The 26574-nt window shown below is 36.5% G+C and overlaps 1 long non-coding RNA gene across 1 annotated transcript in view; it reads right to left on the bottom strand.

Annotated features, from left to right (window-relative positions):
• LOC127490755 (uncharacterized) overlaps nt 1–26574 on the bottom strand; it is a 303307-nt gene that overhangs the window by 58210 nt on the left and 218523 nt on the right. Inside the window, exon 2 of the long non-coding RNA XR_011389509.1 lies at nt 24983–25030. This is a non-coding gene — a long non-coding RNA (uncharacterized lncRNA). The remainder of the gene's footprint in view (nt 1–24982; nt 25031–26574) is intronic.

Here is a 26574-nt window from a genome sequence, read left to right as displayed (position 1 = left end):
GCATACATTAAGATTTCAACAGTTTGATCCCACATAGAAACATAAAGTGAAAAATAATAGATGATTTTTTAAATGATGATGAAATCAGATCAGACCTATTGTCATGTTTAATCCCAGTGAGAGTCAAGTTGGGAATTGCTAATTTCTTCTTTTTTTTTTTTTTTTTTAACCGAAGATCAGTTTAGTATACATTAAGTAAAGATTTCAACAGTTAGCACCCCCATAGAAACACAAAGTGAAATATACTGTTTGAGTACTCGTTATAGCATTAAGCCTCAAAGTACAGCACATTAAGGACAGAGATCCTACATGAGGAGTAAGTGCACAGTGACTCCTGTTGTTGACTTTACCAATTGACACTCCTGTTTATGGCATCAGTAATCTCCCTATGCTCCAGTCATGAGTTTCCAAGGCTATGGAAGCCCCTTGAGTTCTCCGACTCTTACCTTGTTTAGACAAGGTCATAGTCAAAGTGGAGGTTCTCTCCTCCCTTCAGAGAAAGGTACCTCCTTCTTTGAAGACCTGTTCTTTCCACTGGGATCTCACTCACAGAGATCTTTCATTTAGGGTTTTGTTGTTTTGTTTTGTTTTGTTTTGTTTTTTTTTTCCAGAGTGTCTTGGCTTTCCATGCCTGAAATACTCTCATGGGCTTTTCAGCCAGATCTGAATGCCTTTAGGGCTGATTCTGAGGCCAGAGTTCTGTTTAGGACATCCACCATTCTATGAGTCTGCTGAGTATCTTGCTTCCCATGTTGGATCACTCTCCCCTTTATTCTATCGGTTAGTATTAGCAGGTACTAGACTTGTTTATGTGCTCCCATGACTCTTAGTTCTTTCATTATGATCAATTGTGACCTGAAATTGATCACTTGGACTAGTGAGATGGCATTGGTACATGCCACCTTGATGGGATTAAATTGGAGTCCCCTGGTATGTTTCTAACTCTACCATTTGGGGCAAGTAAGCTTGAGCATGTCCCAAATTGTACATCTTTTCCCTCTCTTATCCCCACACTTATGTTTAACAGGGATCAAATTTCAGTTAAATTTCAACACTTAAGAATAACTGTGTATTAATTACAGAATTAAACCAGTCATATTAAGTAGAACAGACAAAAAAAAACTACTAAGAGGGATAATGTATTAAGTTGTTCATTAACAGTCAGGGCTATGCTGATCAAGTCACCGTTTCTCATAGTGTCGATTTCACTTTAACAGGTTTCCTTTTTGGTGTTCCTGGTGCATGTTGTTTCTCTCCTCCTTTATAGTCCTCTTCCACCAATCCCAACTCTGCTACCCAGACGCCGAGCACGCTGCTCTCCTCCAATCAGGAGCAGGATTAGCTCCTGCAGCTTATCAGTCAAATTGGCGAGAGGCAGCTGCATAGAAGTTTACTCCTCCCCAGTGCCATATTGTGGGAGAGCAGATCACATTGATTACCCATCTCAGATTAATTGCATTGTAAGGTGAAGAGTGTGGGAGAGTCTAGACCTGAACTTTTCCATACATTTATAGCAATTTTCCAGTTTACCTTGTGATTATTTTCTGTCCATTGAGAAAGATTTTACATGGTAGGTCAGATTTTCGTTTCTTGTTGTCTAACGTGCTACAATGTGATGATATGTTGCTGGTTGCTAGGATTATATCTTGGCTCTTAAAATCAGGGAGTTTATGTCCTCAGATTTAATTGTCAAGATTGTATTTGCTATCATAAGCCATATCCCATTCCATATTAACTTTAGAATCAACTTTACAATATCTACTAAAAAATAATGGCATGTAATGTTTGTTGGGATAGTATTAAACAGAACAATGTATGGAGAGCTGAAATTTTAACAAAATTCTCTCTCCCAAAATAGGATCATTAGGCCGGCGCCACGGCTCACTAGGCTAATCCTCCTCCTTGCGGCACCGGCACACCAGGTTCTAGTCCTGGTCAGGGCACCAGATTCTGTCCCGGTTGCCCCTCTTCCAGGCCAGCTCTCTGCTGTGGCCAGGGAGTGCAGTGGAGGATGGCCCAAGTGCTTGGGCCCTGCACCCCATGGGAGACCAGGAGACTGGCTCCTGGCTTCGGATCAGCGTGATGTGCTGGCCGCAGTGCGCCAGCCGCGGCAGCCATTGGAGAGTGAACCAATGGCAAAAAGGAATACCTTTCTCTCTCTCTCTCTCTCTCACTATCCACTGTGCCTGTCCAAAAAAAAAAAAAAAAAATCATTATGTATCTATTTATTTTATAATTCCTTTATTCTCTTTGAGATATCCACTATATTTTATCAAAAAAGCTAAGCTTTTATTCTAGTTTGGTTAAATTTATTTCTAATATATTTTATATATAAATCTATTTAATATCATTTCCCTTATAACTAAGGAAAGCCATGTTAGCAATGCTTCTTTTATAATTTTATGGGCTGTAGTAAAACCTAAAAAAGAATAACATCTCCATTCAATCAACAGAATCAATAATAGAACCTACTTATTTTTGTTTTTAAAATAGTATTTCAGATATCGTGTTTTAGACTAGTTGAGTTGGTTATTTACATAAATTGTTATTAATCTCTGGATTTTTAATGTCTTACTTTCTTTAGTTATTGATCTCAAATTAAGAAATACTTTATACTCTTTAAATTCCTGTTGATGGTTTTAGAAAAGTAGTTCTACTTTATTAGGTGTCGTTTTGAAACCTACTAGATTCAGCTGATTTAGGAATTTTAATTACAAGCTTTGGGTAGCACTAATTATTAACATTGAACGCTTATGTTTTTAATCATACAATAACAGATGTGAAACAGACAGAGCTGAAAAAAAGGTTAATAAAATGACCCATAATGCCAGTTCCTTAGGTTGAAACTGATTTATCAATCACCATTTAAATATAAATTCTACCACATATTAACTAAGATTCAATAAATATGTGGAAGTATGGGCCGGCGCTGTTGCTCACTTGGCTAATCCTCCACCTGTGGCACTGGCATCCCATATGGGCGCCGGGTTCTAGTCCTGGTTGCTCCTCTTGCAGTCCAGCTCTCTGCTGTGGCCCGGGAGGGCAGTGGAGGACGCCCCAAGTGCTTGGGCCCTGCACCTGCATGGGAGACCAGGAGGAAGCACCTGGCTCCTGGCTTCGGATCGGTGTAGTCTGGCCATACCAGCCATTTGGGGGGTTGAACCAATGGAAGGAAGACCTTTCTGTCTCTCTCTCTCACTGTCTATAACTCTGTCAAATAAATAAAACTAAAAAAAAAAGAAAGGTCTGCATTGTGGCACAGTGGGTTAAGCTGCAGATTGCAGTGACAGCATTCCATATCAGAGTGCCAGGTTCAACCAACGGAAGGAAGACCTTTATCTCTGTCTCTCTCACTGTCTATAACTCTACCTGTCAAATAAATAAAAAAGAAAAAATATGTAGAAGTATGTATCTCTTCAAAATGAGATAATAGTACACATTGGTCAGTTAATGATTTCAAGAAACATTTCAAATGTCAAATATCCTTACAAATCATACATAACCACTGGGCGGGGACAGGATGTCTAGAATCCGGTTGCTATTAATGTCAACTAGATGACAAAACATCACCAACTGGCCACTTGTGCTTATCCACTTCCTCTGAAACAACCCCATTGCAATAAGAGAAATGACACACAGTTGGAACCAGGGTTGGTGCTCAGACTACCAAGTAAGATGGTAAAGATGTCTGTGTCTCAGACTCCAGTCCCTAGTTTGATACCTGCCTCTGGCTTCTTACTTAAGCTCCATGCAAATCCGGACCATAAGAAGCATCAGGTGATGGATCAAGGAATTGGGTTGGGAGACCTAGACTGAGTTCCGAGCTTCAGCCCAGCTTAGTGTCTGTCTATCTCTATCTATCTATCTGTGTGTGTCTTTCTCTCTCATTTAAATAAATATATAAACAAATAAAAATTGTAACTGGACAAGGACAAGAAGAATAGGAAAAAGGACAATAATGGTTAAGAGAAAACTCCATTTTTAGAGGAAATAGATAAAATATGATGACCTTACAACATAAAATGGATATTTAACTTTGGTGACTATAGAAAATAATTTCCAGGGAAAGCCCATCAGGTTGTTCACAGACTTGTGAGAGTATATATATCCACAAAATCTTATTCTACTCTATAGAAGATTCAGTTAGCATTGCTAAACAAACAAACAAAAAGACCTCAGTAGGAATAGGAAAATAAAAATTTCAGATTCTTCCACCTGGATCAATCACAAATAGCACATCCATTGTCAGATCATCAGAATATCTCCTGATGTTGAGTTGCTGGGTAACCTCTTCAACACATTCATTGCATCATTTCAGGTATTTAAAGCTGTCATTTTATTTATTAGTGGTTACACATGGATTATCAAACCTCAACTCTTTCCTAACATGAGATTGGAGATTGAAACAAATGAACAAACATAAGTTTTCTATGAAGACACGAGTTTGTTGTTTGTTTTTAAATGGAAGGAGACATTGGGTGCCTATTACAATAAAATAAATAATATCTAAAAGAAAGAATACCATAGAATTTTAGAAAGTCAGGTAAATATTAAAACTTAAATATTCCATGAAAGAAAGAGATATAAACATGTACACATAGAACCATATTAGATACCCACATAGAAATGGAACTAAAAACAGTATCTGTCGCTCCCCGTCTTCGTGGAGGAACGACACAGGACCCTGCACTGTTCTTTGGTCTGCTCGGCCCTCCCCGGGTTTGCTGCTGGTTCTTCCCGGGTTGGCTACTGTCCCTTCCACCTCCGTGGAAGGGCGGTTCCCCCTGGCCACTTTCCCCACTTCCGCAGGAGAGTGGCACACCGCCGGCCGGCTCTCTAGGGGGCTGCACAGGTGTTCCCCTTAGATGTTCCCCTTAGATGTTCCTGGTGCATGTTGTCTCTCTCCTCCTTTATAGTCCTCTTCCTCCAATCCCAACTCTGCTACCCACACACCGAGTACGCTGCTCTCCTCCAATCAGGAGTAGGTCCTACAGTTTATTGGTTGAACTGGAGGCAGCTGTGTAGAAGCTGTTTCCCTTCTCAGCGCCATATTGTGGGAGAGCAGATGCATAGAATAAGTCTTAATTCCAGTAACTTAGTCTAGTCCGAGTTGCTCCCCACAGTATCAATTTTCAAAAACATTTGATAATGGAATAAAATATTTGCGATTTCTAGGAAATGACATCCACTAAGTATATAAGGGAAGAGTCCAAAGTTTTGAAACATATGGAGGTTCAACGTTTTACCTCCCAAATGCCTTCTTTCTTTCTTTCAAGACTTCTGGAAAGTATTGGCCTGAAAATTTCAGCGAAAAAGTCCAAGGAAGGAAAAGACATGCAATTTCAATGCAGAAAAGTGCAAAGAGAATGGCCAGAATGAGAGATATTTTGTCAAACACAGGGAAAACCTAAAGTAACAGATACAGGAATGGTAGCCCTAAGAGAGAAAACCTAGGGAAAAAAGTAAATATTGATTTTTTTTAGGATTTGGACACTATCTATTTAAGGAAGCCAAATATAAGCTGATAGTTACATTAAAGCAATGGAGAAATTAGCTAATCATTATATTTAAGATATTAAAAATATTACCTAATTTAAATTAATAATTTTATATATTCTCATTTATGACTGATTTAAGAAAAAGGTGTGATATCATAATATTGGCAGATGAAATTAGGAGAAGATGAAGTAATGTGGTCATAAGTTATGGTTTTAAACTGCAAATTTAGAGCAGCAGAATCTACCATTATCTTACATTTGGGTGTTTCTTGTGGTATACTACTACGAGAATAGTCTGCTTTTCTTAGCCTTGAATTATTAATTATTATGCTAGTCTTGAATTATTTTCTTATTCCATTTTGGAGTTTACTTTCAATAATTAATACAATCTTATATAATTACATAAGCTCTTTGTGTCCCACATTTTCCATGACTTTTTTCTTTTGGATTGAGTACATTTTATACTGACTATATTTTTTATTAAGTATGTTTAAAATTAATCACTTTGAGATGTTTTTTCTTAGTAACTGTTCATAGCAGTGTTCTAAAAATGTGTTTATTTTTTACTAAATCAGTGAAGATGCTTTATTTGTTTACAAAATTCCAAGTTCACAGTATTTCTCAGCTTTCACCAAATGTAATTGTATTATTTTCTAACTTCTAGTGATGCAAAGTTTGTGTTGTTAATACTATGACTTAGTTTTAGATAAGCAGACATTTTCATTAGTGTTCATATTTCTTCATCATCTTTATGATGTGCCTGGCTGTCAGTTTATGTTTCACTGTTTTACTTAGATTTATAGCACAATTGTGAACTAAGAACATATTTTCATAAATCTTAGAAAATTCAATTTTACATATTACTCCTTCAATATTCTGTCTATTCTCTGGTAAACTACTAGATGTGTATATGAGTACTAATTTTTTTTTTTTTGACAGGCAGAGTGGACAGTGGGAGAGAGAGACAGAGAGAAAGGTCTTCCTTTGCCGTTGGTTCACCCTCCAGTGGCCGCCGCAGCTGGCGCACCGCGCTGATCTGATAGCAGGACCAGGTACTTCTCCTGGTCTCCCATGGGGTGCAGGGCCCAAGCACTTGGGCCATCCTCCACTGCACTCCCGGGCCACAGCAGAGAGCTGGCCTGGAAGAGGGGCAACCAGGACAGAATCCTGCTCCCCGACTGGGACTAGAACCCGGTGTGCCGGTGCCGCAAGGTGGAGGATTAGCCTAGTGAGCCGCGGCGCCGACCATGAGTACTGACTCTTATATCAGGTATTTTTTTTTTTTTTGGACAGGCAGAGTTAGTGTGTGTGTGTGTGTGTGTGTGAGAGAGAGAGAGAGAGAGGGAGGGAAAGGTCTTCCTTTTCATTGGTTCACCCCCCAAATGGCCGCTAGGGCCAGCGTGCTGCAGCTGGCATGCTGCTCCAATCAGAAGCCAGGAGCCAGGTGCTTCCTCCTGGTCTCCCATGTGGGTGCAGGGCCCAGGCACTTGGGCCATCCTCCACTGCCTTCCCGGGCCACAGCAGAGAGCTGCACTGCAAGAGGAGCAACTGGGACAGAATCCGGCACCCCAACCAGGACTAGAACCTGGGGTGCCGGCACCACCGGTGGAGGATTAGCCAAATGAGCCATGGTGCTGGCCACATCAGGTCTTTTAAATACATATGTTTATATTTATATACACACATGCACATAGAATTGCACAATGATCATTAATATAAAATGGATTGTATATTTATATACACATATAACTCATTTGTTGCCTACATGCACACATGCACTCAGAAGCCAAAGCAACTTATTTTTGTATCCACATTCTTCATTTAGTCTTACTTCCGTATGCTACTAGCTCACAATTGTCTCTCCTTCTTTGTTCTATTTTGGATCACAGGTTTAAAGAATGAATGTACTGTTAATGATCGTGACCATTGACCCATTTGCATTATTGGCCCATTAGAATAATATGTAACTTATTCATTTTGATGTTTTTCAGTTATTATCACATAATAATAATATGGGTATCCTTGTACTATCTAGATCACATAAAAGAAGTCAGTTAAATTCATTCATGTTATTTTCTCTTAATACAGTTCTTGAGCCTGAATGTCTTTTGTAAGATACAGAAATACAAATATTATGAAAATGATGTTCAAATGTTTTGATCTGATGTATTATAAAAGTCTGAGGGCAAATGGTACAACCAGAATTTAAACTATGACTTTTCTAATTATTGAGTAAAAAGTATATCCTGCTGGAAAGAGAAGAGAAATATGGCACATAAATATTAATTTTACTGAAAACTATATACTATGGGTTCACAGATAGACTGATTAGTTTATATAGATTATATATGAGAGTATTTAATATTTAATATCAATTTAACCATAACATATCGAAAAATTACATTAATTTTCAAGAAAAATAAAGGTAATCATTTTATATAGAATTTGCCATGTTCTCTCTCAAATTAATGTCTCCAGTATGACTATTAATTATTCTAAAACTTGAATTGCTACTTTACAAAATGTCAATATCCATTCTGTAATTAGGAATCTCTAGGAAAGAAGGTTATATGGAATCATATTGTAAAGGAAGGGTATCTGCTTGAACAAGCATATAGTCAATAAAAAATTCTATAAACAGTAAGAATTTCATTTACTTACTATGTTGAATGTCATATGAGTAATGCAATTTTATCCTTATATTCTAATTTTGTTATACCAAAGAATAACAAGATTAACATTTGCCTTCATCCAGAACTTTCCTTCTAATGTGTATTCAGACACCACACATATAGTTGTGTTTTCATTTTTAAAACATTTAAGTGAAAATGGAAATAAAAGATGAGATTATATTGGTACAAAATTTTTAGATCCAGACATAGGTAGATCTTAAGAATGCTCATGGAAAATAAATATTATGGAAAAACCAGGTACAGATTTCATTTTTTTTTCAAAATTCACTCATTTTTATTCTATTTTTATTTTCAAGTTCAAGCAAATGTGTATATATGTGTGTTTGATCACAGTTGAAAAAAATGTCTGTGTATTATTTGTTTTATGGATCAGAAATATATTTTGACCTCAAACTAATGTTGCACATTAAATAACGTTGTTATAAGCCAGTTGTTATTAAAATCCTAGTGTGGGGGTACCTACTATGCACTTACCTGAATATTGGCAGACCAAATCATTTGCTGTTGAGTACTTGTATTCATTGAAATTCTTCGAAAACATGAATAACTAGTGAAGATTTGTTAGTTTTTATACTTTCTGCATATTTTGTTGCACTACTGCTTCAATTCCTAATCTGCGTAATAAAAGGCACAATTTATTAAGATTTATCTGAATGTTTGACCTTTATGGCTTTGGAAAATTGCTCAATGTAAAACTAAGCCATCATCTTTTAGCCTTTACTTTTAAAAATATATTTCCAATCCATACATCTTGTTTTGAGCGTCCATTGTAGGGAAATTGCATGGGAATTGTAGGGAATGCATGAGAAAATTTCTTAGGTAAAGAAATGAATGAAATTTTTAAAGTAAAATTATTTGCAAGTGAGAAATGTACAAAAATACTGACAATTTAATAGCTGAGGCATTATCAAAAGATGTGGGGTGCCCAGAGTGCAAAATGTTTACATAGAACATCAACAAAAATCATGCCACAAACATTAATGTTCAAGTTTGCATATGGAAATCTTGAGATTTCAGTCCCTTCAATATTTCCCTTACAGCTCTATCAATTCCAGGTGTGATTCTTACAGGTTTAATCATTTGCCGGTTCAGAACAAAATTTTCCAGAATGAGACCAATAAAATACATAAATCATGCTTTACTTCTTGTATCTTCAATGCTATTCAAAGTCTGAGGCTCTTGTCCCCAGCTCTTCCCTGAAGCATTGCTTCTCAGTGTCTACTAATTAGAGCTTCAACTTCAGTTACTCCTAAACCAGCAGTTTAATCTCAGCACACACATACTTAGGCTGAAGAAATTCTCTGATATTGTTAGAGATGTGGCTGCCTCTCATTTTGAAATTATTCTATGTTTGAGAGTAAGAAAATAATGATTCTCTGAAATAAATACTGAGATATTATTTCTCCCATGTCTTACATTCAGCCCTAAAAACAGAACAACATGCCCCCCGACCCCATATTTGCTTGCTATTGATTCACATCATCAGAGTTCAGAGGTCACCTTCTCCTTTGGTGAAAATTTGACTCAAGCTAATAAATAAAACACACAAAGGGTATAAATGCATACCAAATGTCACATAATGGCTATTTCAACAAGACATGATGGTATAAGATAATTAAAAGGAAAAAGAAAACATTTTAGTGAGTCAGACTTTCCTAGAACTTAAATCAAGAGAGGTGGACTTGGGGATATGTTCCCCTATTTCTGAGATAATTAGAGCTCTTAGACTTTGAAATAGGAAGTTAATCTTAAAAAAACTGTAACTACAATAGCTGTGGGAAAAAAAAAAAAAAAAAACAACTAGCCCCTGAGTAGGAGGACAGCTCCAAACTGCAATTTTGAATGTTATATTGCAAAAGGACTATTTTACTTGGGAGCACAAATTATAAGTCATTACAATAAGATGATTAGCTGTCTTGATTTTGTAACACCTACAGCCCGCTGGCATTCTCTATTTTCAATTTTTGAATCCTGCTTTATTGCCTTGTGTTATTTTACTTTATATTACTATCCTTCTTTGGACGGCACTGTATTATGCTATAGATTGTTGAAAGATCTTACTGTAATTCTATATAATTCTCCAATTTGAGATACTTTTACATTTAGTTCAATATTTAGTTACATTATTTTCTCCACAGAAGTGAAAAATACATCTGTAACAATTTACCTAACATGAGGATTCTCCTTTCATTTCTAGGGATGCTGAAGTTGGTAGTCTGAAGTATTATGCCTTTTCATTTTTCTAAATTAAATAAGGTCATCAAAATATGAAAGAGTATAAATTAAAATTATTTCCAAATAAATATGTTCTGGTTGATTGAGATATTTAATTTCTGTTTTGAAGAAAAGATAGGACTTTTGGACTTGTTATTTAAATTGAATTTATTGTGAAAATTTTAAAAAATGGAATGACTAGTTTTGAAACCTTAGATTTTCCCACTATTTTAAGAAATAATAAGATTTTATACTTGATGTGCTCTGATTTAAAATACTGGTGTTACTGCAAGAGCTGAAAGGTTTTTCTCTTGCTAGGTTTTCCCCCTCCATTTGCCTGCCAAACATTTAAAACTTATAATGGTCCCATTGACAATCATGGTTATAAATAAATAGCAGCACTACCTCTGTCATTGGAGCCTTGTATTCATGTCACAGCCATGACTTCTAAGAAGCAGAGGAACAAGAAAGATTCATGAATCTATCTCATAAGAAAAATGCTTTGTGACAGTTCCAGAAGTCAAAAAGGGTATCTCCTTTCAGGTATTTTAATTTATTGAAATAAATGAACTCTTTCCCTAGGTATAGATGTAAGAAGTTTCTCTCTGGAAAACATGCAATTGGAAAGTTATATTTTAGCATTTATTAGACTTCTAAAATATTCTGTAAACTGCTAATATCTAACTGAAAAGATCATCTCATTTTTAAGAATAAATACATCCAGTATAATGATCAAGACTCTTTTAGTGGCATGCCACAGAAACCATATTTAAACTTGTTAAAGAAGAAAAATTGAAAACAATCTAGTGGCTCACCTAACAAGATAATCCAAGAGATTAACAAGTTTTGACATACAGCTAGCCACTTCTACACCTCTTCTCTAGTTTCTCTCTTCTGCTTTCTGTTAGCTGTTTTTGAGTTCAGATAAAGTGAGAGAGAGAGAGAGAGAGAGCACGCATGCAAGAAACAGAGAGAGAGTTCAGTAAAAATATATGTTAATTATGTGTTAGTATCATCTTTTAGTGATTGGGAATTTAGGATTGAAACGAAATACATCCATACATGGAATGACCTCATGGAATCTACATTGTTATGGGGAGTGACACACACAAAATAACAACAGTGCCCACTTGTCTCATTTTGCAGCAGACACATTAACTTCCTCATTCATTCTCCACCTACTTGAATCCACCAAAACCTTTAAGTAGTTTCTAAGATAATAGTCTCTTCTTTAATTACAGTTTCCATAATGTCTCTATTGACAATTCCACCTTACCCCACTACCGCTATTTTACATTCACTTTCCCTGTTTTGCTTTTTAAGAAGGTTCTCTTTTAATGCTCTATAATAGTAATCATAATCATAATGGTAGGACTTCTCCCACTAGAATGTGAACCCTATGGATTTGTTTGTTGATGGCTGTAGACCCAGGGATTTGAAATGCTTGCTGTGTAACAGTGAACAAATGTTTACTCAATTATCAATGGACTCAGTGGTCCAAAGAGAATAGGGTGCAATAATTCTGAATCAGAAACGTAAAAACTGTCAAAAATTTTGTTTTGCTATTATTATCTATATTTATTCTCATGAAAACTCTCTCCACATAGGTCAAAATACACCCAGTACAGTGTAAATCATCCCTCAGACATTGAAATCTCACAGAAAGACTAGTTTTCTCTCTCCCAGCAGCTCTGCTGATTTCCTAACAGCCTATATGTGGGTCACAGACATACTTCTGTGGTAGAGAATAAAGGACTGTATGGGAAAAGATGTTTCAGACAACACAAAGGAACAGAATATAGTATACACAGGATTCCACACATGTTAGAGCATTTCAATCAACAGCCTCATTTTCTGATTTACTCATTTCCAGAGGAAGGACCTATGTGTGTTTTGATATACCAATGGTCATTAACAGAATACACAATCCAAGGTATTAGGCATACCTTAACTAAAATGTTTACTTATTTAGATGGGAACTCACAAGGTTATCACTAACATTATGAAGTCATGTTTTGTGAGAGAGAAGAGTGCTATGATAAGAGCTTTGTATTGGAGTTCAGAGCAAGTCACTGTATATTCTGGGATCCAGTGCCTTCAATTTTGGAATTGAGATAAGAAAGGAAATGTAAAGACATATTCTGCATTACTAATTATTTATTTAGATTAGGGATTTGTGGAGGTAAGAAGTTTGGTTTTTTTAGGATGAAGGAAATTTTTAATATATATGAAAATTTGTACTTTCAGATGAACACATATCAAGCATTAACTAATGTTCATTAACTTGATTATTATACTGGGAGACCTCTACAAACGAAAATAGGACTGTTGTTGTCAATTTCCTAATAAACTTAAGGAATTTTTTTCTGTACCCATTTTCTTTTCCTTTTGCTTTTAGATGTAAACACATGAAAAACCTATTTTAATTGTAAGTAATGTAGTTACATCAACATAAATTATATTTTACCTCTCATATAACCCATATTTGAACGCAACATATTGCTCTAGTTAAAATTAACTGTTTCTTTTTTTAAAAAAAAAATCTTAATTAAAAGCAACTAAGTTTAGGGATATTGTGATTTGACGAAACCTAGTCTTTGATAGATATTGCATGTTTCTAGTGACAGGCGCACATTGATATCTGCAAACTGCTGCTCCTTTCCCAGATGTTGTCTGCCAAAGGTCACTGCTACAATGAAGAAAGTCCTCGTCAGTGCCTACTTGACCAACTAGCACATCCAGCAAGGCAAACACTTGATGCTTAGCAAAATGTATTGTAGTATCCGAATTACATTGTTGCTTTTACCCCTACCAGAGATTTTTCCTGATTCTGAAATCCATTTGACACTTCATACTTAATTATTGGGATTCTCCTAGGAAATTTGGACTATATTTTTCTAGAAACCAACTGCTGATGCTCTCTGGACTTTTCCTGCAATGTTCCAACTCTTACTGATTTTCTCACACTAACCTTTAAAACCCCAGCCTTAAGCTGAATTTAATTCAGTAAGCTATAAAATCAACTGTATTTGTCTTCTCCATTGACTTTTTAAGTTGTAACTAGGTAAAATTTTAATTTGAAAAGAATTGAAACATCAAATGCTTTGTTATGCAAATGAAAATGTTTCCCAAATCATTTGACATATTTTCTCTAGCATGAAGATAGCTCTAAGCATTTATTGTCCAAAGAAAGAATATTTTACAAGACCAATAAACATAAATTTTAAAATGGCAAAAATGCCTGATCAAGAACCAAAAAACCAAAATGTGCGAATATTCATATAAAATTATCCATGTAAATAGATATAAAATTTTTAAGATATATATGTAATAATAATAAAGTAGTTATAAAGAATATAGTGTAGCTATATGAACAGGTATAGTACCATTTCAAATTTACCTGAAATTTCTGAAGAAAAACTTTTAAAATGTGAGGAAAGGAAATGGAAATGTATATAATCTGATGTCTTAAAAGAAACATTTGTTAAAGTCTATCAGACTCAAGTACTATTTTAAAGCACTCAAGAGAACAAATAGATGCATTTCACCTTCACCCAATAACTACCGTGCTTGCTGTATGCATTCTTTGATACAACAGAGTAAAAATATGGGCTCTGAAGACAGTCTGATAGTTGAAACTATCAGATCTAGCACTTACTGCGTTTTTGATCTTGGGAATGTCTCAGTATTTGTCATGCAAGAGATGAGAATATTTTCTCCCTTATCAGTATGATAAAGACTAAACAAGATAAGCAGTATATGCATGATCTCTGACAAAAAATGGTTTGATCAGTAACGATGATACTTAAGCAATATACATTCAGTGAGAACCATACTTCACATTTAGAATTTTGGAATTTTCCTAGAGAAGTGAGAAGCAGAAGGAAACTCTCAAAATGCTAAACTGTAACAGCCTGAGGCAGTTCCCAGTCAGCCATGGGATCACAAGGGTAACAACTTCTATTCTGCCCTGTCCTTTGTTGATAAGCTTTGTGTTCCATAGGTCGGGCGTGTTAAAAGCATTTGACATAATATTTTTAATTTCCAGTGGGGTTATCTGGAAATACCCACACTGCAAATATTTCTAACTGTACACTTAGTTCAGTGCTTAGAATATAGTAAATATTATTTTGGATAATACAACAAACATTGTACTTGCTATATGAATGGTTTCTAAAATTATGTATATTGCTTTGAGGTTGTATTTAATTATGCTACCTAAATTTGTCAGTACAAACATTATTTTTTGGAATATACAGAATTATATACGTATGTACACACATATATATACATACCAATCAGTAGATCTTTATTCTCACCGTCCCTCTTAACAAAAAAGTTGTTAAATAAGTTTTCCATCCAACAATCTGTTAGCAGTAAAAATAAGTTATAATTGTGATATATACCATGTAGTCTTCTGAAATTTTCAAACAAAACTGTCTTAAACAAAGCCAGTTAGGCTTAATCTAATTAATAATTTAAACCTTGAATTAATATTTAGTGATACATTATATTTTAAATCTTTGGAGGTAATAGAACACATCCAAACACAAATATTAATAATAGCAGCAGTGTTATGCTATTATTGGTTAAATGTAAAGTAGTAAAATTGCCTATATTAAATGTTTTTACAGATTATAAACTTTTGATAAATCTTTTAAGAAAGCTATTTTTCCAAGTGCTTTACCAAGATGAACTGATAACTGTATTCACAGACACAATATAAACATCTTGTTACCTCAATTACTATTAAGTGTTCAATTTAAAGAAGATATATAGAATTACCTACAAACTAGATCAAAGATATTATTTGCTATTTTGGGGCTTCTTTTATTATTGGAGAATGTTTTTAATGCACCACATTGTTAAAAACATTCAATTGCATTAACAAATATAGAAAATACATTTATTTTATATGATTTTTCTTTCTAATTCAGAGTTTGGTTCTGACATAGGGGAGAAGAAATGGCCAGGTTATTACCATAAACTCTATGAAAATTTGGGACTAGTTCATTTCAGAGACCAAATCTCAGGAAATGTACTCTTTTCAGGCAAAGTCCTAAAATGACAACTCATTAAAATTCATTAGTAAAATAGAAATATCTCAGTATTACACAGTATCTCTTGTTGAGACATGAGTACCGTTTTCCTAATTTCCAAGGCATGGCTCTGAATTTGTTTGGAATAACCCAGTCCTGTTAGTGAATGGTCTATGTTCCCACTGTCCACCCAAGAGAAGAATGTGTTTAGGTTAGACAATCTGCCTTTCAACAGGATCACAAATATACAAGTTCAGGGAGCCAAGATGGCGGAATAGTGAGGGCGCGCACCGATAGTCCGGGAAAATTTAGTTTAATAAAAGGGGAGTTACGGTAGCCGCAGAAAAAAGAACCAGGAAAAAATTGCACGGGAATCGTGAATCGGAGGACCTACTGGGAGAACAAGGTCGCCCACCGCGCGGAAGCCAAGTCGCGGGACGGAGCCGCAGAAGCCCCAGTGCTCCAAGGGGAGTGCATGCCACACAGACAACAGCGGGGAGACTTGGGACGCTCCACACATCGGCGCTGGAAGGGGAGGTGAGCTCAATAACCCGAGACATTGGTGGGGAAACGGGGGTCAGAATCTAGAGGGGGGCCGGAAAGTGCAGCAAACTCACTACCAGAAAGAAGGAAAAAAAAAAGCTTCAGGGTTTCTCTTCCCCCTAACCTTGCAAAGGTTACAAGGCTGCAAGGCTTGAAGAATTCCCAAGAGACAAAGAGCAGGCCTCCTCTTTGGATTTACATATCAATGGGGGAGAGTTAAGGAACTGAGTCACTACAATTCAGTAGCCTAGGCAACCCAGTGGGAGTCCAGAGGAGCCAAAGACTGGAAGCTAAATACCATCAATGCTGCACAGCCCTGCCATGCAGTGTTACTTACCCCCTGAATAAATAAAATAAATAAATAAATAAAAAGAGAGAGATTTACCACGCATAACCTGAGGGTGTCACCTTTGCACACCCTTAACCTGGAAAAACCAGGCCGAGCTCTCAGGCCGCACCCATCTCAAGCCTCCAAGGCTCCTCCAACAGCAGGCAGTCCACTTAACACAGACACAGTATAAATAAAAAAAAAAGAAAAGAAAAGAAAAAAAAAAAAACGCACAGTGACACAAGAAGAATTAACTATGCCGAGTAACAAACACAGAAATAGAGGGAGCAAGATCAACGATGACACTATGATGCCTCCAAATAAGCAAAACACCCCAAGCCAAGAGTATGAAGATGATGAGATAGAAGAAATGCAAGATACAGATTTCAAAAAATTTATGATAAGAACATTTAGAAGTTTTCAAAAGCAAATCCTTGAACTACAGAAATCCTTAATGGACAAGATTGAAAATCTCTCTCGTGAAAACGAAATTTTAAGGAAGAGTCAAAATGAAACTCAGAAACTAGTAGAACAGGAAAGTGTGATAGTGAAGAGAAATCAAAATGAAATGAAGAGCTCAATAGATCAAATGACAAACACATTAGAAAGCCTTAAAAACAGAATGGGTGAAGCAGAAGAGAGAATATCGGACTTAGAAGATAGAGCACAGGAAAACATACAGTCAAACCAAAGAAAAGAAGAGGAAATTAGAAACCTAAAAAATATTGTTGGGAATCTACAGGATACTATCAAAAAAACCAACATTCGAGTTCTAGGAGTTCCTGAAGGCATGGAGAGAGAGAAAGGATTGGAAGGCCTTTTTAGTGAGATACTAGCAGAGAACTTTCCAGGTTTGGAGAAGGACAGAGATATCCTAGTACAGGAAGCTCATAGAACCCCCAATAAACATGACCAAAAGAGATCCTCACCACGACACATGGTAATTAAACTTACCACAGTGAAACATAAAGAAAAGATCCTAAAATGTGCAAGAGAGAAACATCAGATTACTCTCAGAGGATCTCCAATCAGACTCACAGCTGACTTCTCATCAGAAACCCTACAAGCTAGGAGGGAATGGCGAGACATAGCACAGGTGCTAAGAGAGAAAAATTGCCAGCCCAGAATATTATATCCTGCCAAGCTCTCATTTGTGAATGAAGGTGAAATAAAGACCTTTCATAGCAAACAGAAATTGAAAGACTTTGTGGCCACTCGTCCGGCCCTGCAAAAGATACTTAAAGATGTGCTACACTCAGAAACACAGAAACACGGCCATCAATATGAAAGAAGGGAAGGGAAGAACACCTACCAGTAAAAGAGCATGGGAAGCTCAAAGCATATACTAGAAAATATTTCCGGGAAAATGGCAGGGCAAAGTCACTACGTATCAATAGTCACATTGAACATTAATGGTCTGAATTCTTCAGTTAAAAGACACCGTTTAGCTGACTGGCTCACAGAACACAACCCAACTATTTGTTGCCTACAAGAAACACATCTCTCTAACAAAGAGGCATGCAGACTGAAAGTGAAAGGTTGGAAAAAGATATTCCATGCCAACAGAAACCAAAAAAAAGCAGGTGTAGCCATATTAATATCAGACAAAATAAACTTTAATACAAAAACTGTTAAGAGAGACAAAGAGGGACACTATATAATGATTAAGGGTTCAATTCAACAGGAAAATGTAACTATTATAAATGTATATGCACCTAATTACAGGGCACCGGTCTATTTAAAAGATATGTTAAGGGACTTAAAGGGAGATTTAGATTCCAATACAATAGTACTGGGGGACTTCAATACTCCACTCTCAGAAATAGACAGATCATCCGGACAGAAGATCAACAAGGAAACAGCAGATTTAAATGACACTATAGCCCAAATGGATCTAACAGATATATACAGAACTTTCAACCCTACATCTACAGACTTCACATTCTTCTCAGCAGCGCATGGAACCTTCTCTAGGATTGACCACATACTAGGCCATAAAGCAAGTCTCAGCAAATTTAAAAGAATTAGAATCATACCCTGCAGCTTCTCAGACCACAGCGGGATGAAGCTGGAAATTAGCAACTCAGGAAACCCCAGAAAGTATGCAAACACATGGAGACTGAACAACATGCTCCTGAATGAACACTGGGTCATTCAAGATATCAAAAGAGAAATCAAAAACTTTCTGGAAGTAAATGAAGACAACAACACAACATATCAAAACTTATGGGATACAGCAAAAGCAGTATTGAGAGGCAAATTTATAGCAATAGGTGCCTATACCAAGAAATTGGAAAGGTACCCAATAAATGAGCTTTCAGCGCACCTCAAGGACCTAGAAAAACTGCAGCAAACCAAACCCAAATCTAGTAGGAGAAGAGAAATAATTAAAACCAGAGAAGAAATTAATAGGATTGAATCCAAAAAAACATTACAAAAAATCAGCCAAGCGAGAAGCTGGTTTTTTGAAAAAATAAACAAAATTGACACCCCATTGGCCCAACTAACTAAAAAAAGAAGAGAAAAGACCCAAATCAATAAAATCAGAGATGAAAAAGGAAACGTAACAACAGACACCACAGAAATAAAAAGAATCATCAGAAATTACTACAAGGACCTGTATGCCAGCAAACAGGAAAACCTATCAGAAATGGATAGATTCCTGGACACATGCAACCTACCTAAATTGAACCATGAAGACATCGAAAACCTAAATAGACCCATAACTGAAACAGAAATTGAAACAGTAATAAAGGCCCTCCCAACAAAGAAAAGCCCAGGACCAGATGGATTCACCGCTGAATTCTACCAGTCATTTAAAGAAGAACTAATCCCATTTCTTCTCAAACTATTCAGAACAATCGAAAAAGAGGGAATCCTCCCAAATTCTTTCTATGAAGCCAGCATCACCTTAATCCCTAAGCCAGAGAAAGATGCAGCACTGAAAGAAAATTACAGACCAATATCCCTGATGAACATAGACGCAAAAATCCTCAATAAAATTCTGGCCAATAGAATACAACAACACATCAGGAAAATCATCCACCCAGACCAAGTGGGATTCATCCCTGGTATGCAGGGATGGTTCAACATTCGCAAATCAATCAATGTGATTCACCACATTAACAGACTGCAGAAGAAAAACCATATGATTATCTCAATTGATGCAGAGAAAGCATTTGATAAAATTCAACACCCTTTCATGATGAAAACTCTAAGCAAATTGGGTATAGAAGGAACATTCCTCAATATAATCAAAGCAATTTATAAAAAACCCACAGCCAGCATCCTATTGAATGGGGAAAAGTTGGAAGCATTTCCACTGAAATCTGGCACCAGGCAGGGATGCCCACTCTCACCACTGCTATTTAACATAGTTCTGGAAGTTTTAGCCAGAGCCATCAGACAAGAAAAAGAAATCAAAGGAATACAAATCAAGAAGGAAGAAGTCAAACTATCCCTCTTTGCAGACGATATGATTCTGTACTTAGAGGATCCAAAGAACTCTACTAAGAGACTATTGGAACTCATAGAGGAGTTTGGCAAAGTGGCAGGATATAAAATCAATGCACAAAAATCAACAGCCTTTGTATACACAAGCAATGCCATGACTGAGAAAGAGCTGCTAAGGTCAATCCCATTCACAATAGCTACAAAAACAATCAAATACCTTGGAATAAACTTAACCAAGGACGTTAAAGATCTCTACGATGAAAATTACAAAACCTTAAAGAAAGAAATAGAAGAGGATACCAAAAAATGGAAAAATCTTCCATGCTCATGGATTGGAAGAATCAACATCATCAAAATGTCCATTCTCCCAAAAGCAATTTATAGATTCAATGCAATCCCAATCAAGATACCAAAGACATTCTTCGCAGATCTAGAAAAAATGATGCTGAAATTCATATGGAGGCACAAGAGACCTCGAATAGCTAAAGCAATCTTGTACAACAAAAACAAAGCCGGAGGCATCACAATACCAGACTTCAGGACATACTACAGGGCAGTTGTAATCAAAACAGCATGGTACTGGTACAGAAACAGATGGATAGACCAATGGAACAGAATTGAAACACCAGAAATCAACCCAAACATCTACAGCCAACTTATATTTGATCAAGGATCTAAAACTAATTCCTGGAGCAAGGACAGTCTATTCAATAAATGGTGCTGGGAAAACTGGATTTCCACGTGCAGAAGCATGAAGCAAGACCCCTACCTTACACCTTACACAAAAATCCACTCAACGTGGATTAAAGACCTAAATCTTCGTCCTGACACCATTAAGTTATTAGAGAACATTGGAGAAACCCTTCAAGATATTGGCACAGGCAAAGAATTTCTGGAAAAGACCCGGGAGGCACAGACAGTCAAAGCCAAAATCAACTATTGGGATTGCATCAAATTGAGAAGTTTCTGTACTGCAAAAGAAACAGTCAGGAGAGTGAAGAGACAACCGACAGAATGGGAAAAAATATTTGCAAACTATGCAACAGATAAAGGGTTAATAACCAGAATCTACAAAGAGATCAAGAAACTCCACAAAAACAAAACCAACAACCCACTTAAGAGATGGGCCAAGGACTTCAATAGACATTTTTCAAAAGAGGAAATCCAAATGGCCAACAGGCACATGAAAAAATATTCAAGGTCACTAGCAATCAGGGAAATGCAAATCAAAACCACAATGAGGTTTCACCTCACCCCGGTTAGAATGGCTCACATACAGAAATCTACCAACAACAGATGCTGGCGAGGATGTGGGGAAAAAGGGACACTAACCCACTGTTGGTGGAAATGCAAACTGGTCAAGCCACTATGGAAATCAGTCTGGAGATTCCTCAGAAACCTGAATATAACCCTACCATTCGACCCAGCCATCCCACTCCTTGGAATTTACCCAAAGGAGTTTAAATTGATAAAGAAAAAAGCGGTCTGCACCCTAATGTTTATTGCAGCACAATTCACAATAGCCAAGACCTGGAACCAACCTAAATGCCCATCAACGGTAGACTGGATAAAGAAATTATGGGATATGTATTCTTTAGAGTACTATACCGCAGTAAGAAACAACGAAATCCAGTCATTTGCAACAAAATGGAGGAATCTGGAACACATCATGCTGAGTGAAGTAAGCCAGTCCCAAAGGGACAAATACCATATGTTCTCCCTGATCGGTGACAACTGACTCAACACCAAAAAGGAAACCTCCTGAAGTGAAATGGACACTATGAGAAATGGTGACTTGATCAGCATAGCTCTGACTGCTAATGGACAACTTAATACATTATCCCTCATAGTATTTTTTTTGTCTGTTCTACTTAATATGACTGGTTTAATTCTGTAATTATCACACAGTTATTCTTAAGTGTTAAAAATTAACCGAAATGTGATCCCTGTTAAACATAAGAGTGGGAATAAGAGAGGGAAGAGATGTATAATTTGGGACATGCTCGGGCTGACTTGCCCTAATTGGTAGAGTTGGAAACATACCAGGGGATTCCAATTCAATCCCATCAAGGTGGCATGTGCCAATGCCATCTCACTACTCCAAGTGATCAATTTCAGTTCACAATTGATCATAATGCAAGGACTAAGAGTCAAAGGGAGCACATAAACAAGTCTAGTATCTGCTAACACCAACCGATAGAATAAATAAAGGGGAGAGTGATCCAACATGGGAAGTGAGATACTCAGCAGACTCATAGAATGGCGGATGTCCTAAATAGCACTCTGGCCTCAGAATCAGCCCTAAAGGCACTCGGATCTGGCTGAAAAGCCCATGAGAGTATTTCAGGCATGGAAAGCCAAGACACTCTGGCAAAAAGATCTCTGTGAGTGAGATCCCAGTGGAAAGAACAGGTCTTCAAAGAGGGAGGTGCCTTTCTCTGAAGGGAGGAGAGAACCTCCACTTTGACTATGACCGTGTCTAAACAAGATAAGAGTCGGAGAACTCAAGGGGCTTCCATAGCCTTGGAAACTCATAACTGGTGCATAGGGAGATTACTGATGCCATAAACAGGAGTGTCAATTGGTAAAGTCAACAACAGGAGTCACTGTGCACTTACTCCTCATGTAGGATCTCGGTCCTTAACGTGCTGTACACTGAGGCTTAATGCTATAACGAGTACTCAAACAGTATATTTCACTTTGTGTTTCTATGGGGGTGCAAACGACTGAAATCTTTACTTAATGTACACTAAACTGATCTTCTGTAAAAAAAAAAAAACAAACAAAAAAAAAAAAACAAAAAAAAAAAAAGAAAGAAATTTTCAATTCCCAACTTGACTCTCACTGGGATTAAACATGACAATAGGTCTGATCTGATTTCATCATCATTTTAAAAAAATCATCTATTATTTTTCACTTTATGTTTCTGTGTGGGAGCAAACTGTTGAAATACTTACTTAAGGTATACTAAGCTGATCTTCTGTATATTAAGATAATCGAAAATGAATCTTGATGTGAATGGAAGGGGAGAGGGAGTGGGAAAGGGGAGGGTTGTGGGTGGGAGGGACGGTATGGGGGGGGAAGCCATTGTAACCCATGAGTCGTACTTTGGAAATTTATATTCATTAAATAAAAGATAAAAAAAAAATATACAAGTTCAATGCTCTCTTACTATGGCAGAAAACTGAGAAAATACTTAAATATTTTCCTGAAGGTAACAACAGACTGGCAAAAATTATTTCTTTTCAATGTTCTGGTTCCTTCAAATTCATATAATCTATCTAAAATATCATAACCCACAGACTGTGCATCCAAAAGTGAAGGTAGAGAACAATTTATTCTGATAATACAAAAGACTAAGGAGAACAATGCAATGGCTCCATTCATTTCCAAACGTATAACTGTTAAATACTAGCTTAATATTTTAAAAACCACATTGTTTTGACAAAATGAATTCTGTAGTAATTTGTGCTGGTTTCACAATGCTATTGTTTGAAATCTTATTTAGCTAAATATCAGCACAGTAAAAAAAAAAAAAAAACTATGAAAAGAAGACAAGCATAACTTGAAAAGGATGATCATATTTATATTCATGATTTTTATTCAGCAAATTATCCAATTGACACTATTTATGTAAACAGGAAGCTTTTTTTCAATTAGAACATTATCTATGTAAATATAAATGAAAAGATATTAGGTGGTTGTATTTCTATTACCTGGAGTCACCATACACTAGAAAAGTGAGCACCCTCAGAAAAGCATATCTGAGGTTTTCCAAAGTATTTAGTGGTTGTTTCTCAGACATTAGAAAAGGAAAGGCGATCAGCTGAAGTCAACCCCATATCAATGTGTCTTTGATTTATGGGGGCCAAGACACATTGTTTTCTAATTTTTAATAAATTTTTAAAATAATCTCTACTAATTATTTTACTCCTCATTTTTTTATTTCCTGCTTTAGGTATATATTCATTTTATCTACTTGCCTCCTACGTAAGTGAACTAACCTAGTTTAATGTGAATTTACCAACATCTTAAATAGCTAAGAATTTCTACATTAGCATGCTATCATTTAATTTAGGTGCCATTAATTAAAAAAATCAATGTGGCTCACAGTATGTGAACTACATATCTGCAAACATCAGCCTCTGCAGTCCTCAGTTCCCCTGTGTCCCGCAAGGAACGAATATCTTCCTCTCCAAGGCTGGTCTTTCCATGCCGCCAACCCTGCCATTGGATCTTGTCCTCACTCTCATCTCAGCAATGAGATGCTATTTCCCTGATTGCTCTTTCTCAACATGCTTTCAGCTTCTTCTCTCCAGTTTTTTTTTTTTTTTTTAACATATAAGCACTATTGTATGCCTATTGTCTTAAAAGATCCCTTAGTGTCTGGATTTTGTTTTTAATCATCATTGTTCCTTCATAAACAGCAATTTTAATAAATAATTTATAATTTCCATAACAATGGAAGTATATTAAACATAATAAAATACTTCAAAAAAGTTGCCAGAACAAATTAACCTACACAAGAAAAGCCATTGCTAATATTTATACATAAAATCCATGTGTCCCACTGTACATATACACAAAAATATCTTAACAAAGATGACACAATATTATACATACCTTATGAAGCAGTTATATCATATAGCATTAAATACTGTCTTCAACAGGAAAAGGTTTCCACTATGTACACTGCAATATGTCAATGAAACTGTCCTGAAATGTCACTCCTGCATTTCTATTTTCCTAGAAGAGGCTATTTTCAAAATTTCTAGCTGTGCCTACTATGTTTCCCTTATTCTCCTGATACTCCTTTTAGATACAGTTAACTTCTCTCTGGTGGATCCACATTCACAGTTACAATTTTAAAATGTTTTATCCTAGAATGGCTGTGATTGAAAGTTCCTGGGTCATTTGGGTATGTATGTGTGTGTGTGTGTGTGAATGTGTGACTTCTAAAAGTCTAACAGACCAGGCAATAAGACTCAGCCTAACTAAAATCAGACATCCTTTCACTCAGAAATACTCTCCTGAACGGTTAGCCAACACCCATAGGTGCCATTCCCAACTATTTTCACACCCACCTAACTTCATGGTGTTGCATCAGGTTGATTATTTTAGCAGAAACATTGTCTTCTCACAGCTTTGTTCAGTACAGATCAATATCCATCTCACCTGGGTTATTGCAAAATCCTCCCGACAGCTGTCACTTACCTCTTCACTTTCCGTGTTTGCATCCATTCAGAGTATTCCCATCATTTCCTGTAATGCAAATTAAATCATGTTACTGTCCTGCTAAACGACTGCCAAGGACTCAGTCAGCATCTTTGCAGATTCCACAGCAGCCCTTGTGTTTTGCCTGCCTTTATCATCCTTTATTTCCTGCGCCATCTTGGTGCCCTTCCTTCTCATTTAAACTCATCCATTAGATGCCCTTGACTTGAATCTGCTGCCCATGAGACTTCACATATCCAGTCGCTGCTTCCTGGAATATCCTTCTTTCACGTTCACTTAATTATCTCAAAATGTAATGATCCAACTGATATTTTCTCAGATCAATGAAGTACATTTAATTTTTAGTTCTCAACTAAAAATCAGGATAATCATTTTTTGCACATGCTATATTTTCCCAGAACATTTGAAAATTATTATCAAAGACCTCTGAATTAGGAGTCTCATACCCTATAATGAGTTTAATATGGCCAACTTCACAAGTAAATGGCTAATACATTGCCAATATGAGATTTCAACTCAAGCAGTCCAGTTTTGTACTCCAACATAACACTTGTGTAATGAATAAACGAGTGAATAAATGATTAAATGAAAACATGTTTTACACAAATTCTTCACTTTTTATGAAAATTCTCAACTAGATTTTTTCAGTGTGTCCATATCTAATATTTGCTATGTGATTTCCTGGGCTTTCCACAGATTTCATGATTATATCTGAAATCAGAGTATTTGTCAATTAAAAGCACTAATTAGAATTCTATGTCAGAATAAAAGCAACAAAGTCATCATGTGGCATAATTTATGTTTCTCTCATTCCATCACATTCTGCACTTCAAACACTTATATCTGGAATCTAACAATGGGTCTAGCAAATTTAAGAATGTGTTCCTAGAGGCCAGCATTTGTGGAGCCAAAGGTTAAGCCTCCACTTGTAATGCTTGCATCTCATATGAAAGCGGATTCAAGTACAGATTACTCTGCTTCCATACCTGTATCCTGCTAATGCATCTGGGATAACAGTAGATGAAGGCTTAGTAAGTAGGGCCCCTGCTACTCACATCACACCCAGATAGAGGTCCTGGCTCCTGGCTATTACTGGCATTTGAGGAATGACCTAGCAGATGAAGATAGCTCTCTCTTTCACTTTGGGTTTGAATAAATAATAAATAGGTATATCTTTAAAAAAGGACATTCTCCTAGTTTTTCCAGCCCTAACTATGAAAAACTAAACACACACACACACACACACTCACACCTAAAAGCAAACCAGAGCAGCAATAAAAAAACATGAAAAGATACTGCACAAGGAGTTAGAGGAATTAGCATTTCAGGCACTGTACATGAAGCATTCTCTCCTACTAGAGAATATGTTGCCTTTTTTTAAATATTTATTTTATTTATTTGAAAGATCGAATTACAGAGAGAGGTAGAGACATAGAGAGAGGTCTTCCATCTGCTGGTTCATTCCCCAGATGACTGCAATGGCTGGAGATGAGCCCTTCTGAGGCTAGGAGCCAAAAGCTTTTTCTGGGTCTCCCGCATGGGTGCAGGGGCCCAAGGACTTCTACTGCTTT

This window comes from Oryctolagus cuniculus, chromosome 6, assembly GCF_964237555.1.
Source record: "Oryctolagus cuniculus chromosome 6, mOryCun1.1, whole genome shotgun sequence".
Classification (NCBI taxonomy): domain Eukaryota; kingdom Metazoa; phylum Chordata; class Mammalia; order Lagomorpha; family Leporidae; genus Oryctolagus; species Oryctolagus cuniculus.
This window is presented reverse-complemented; position numbering and strand designations above follow the sequence as displayed.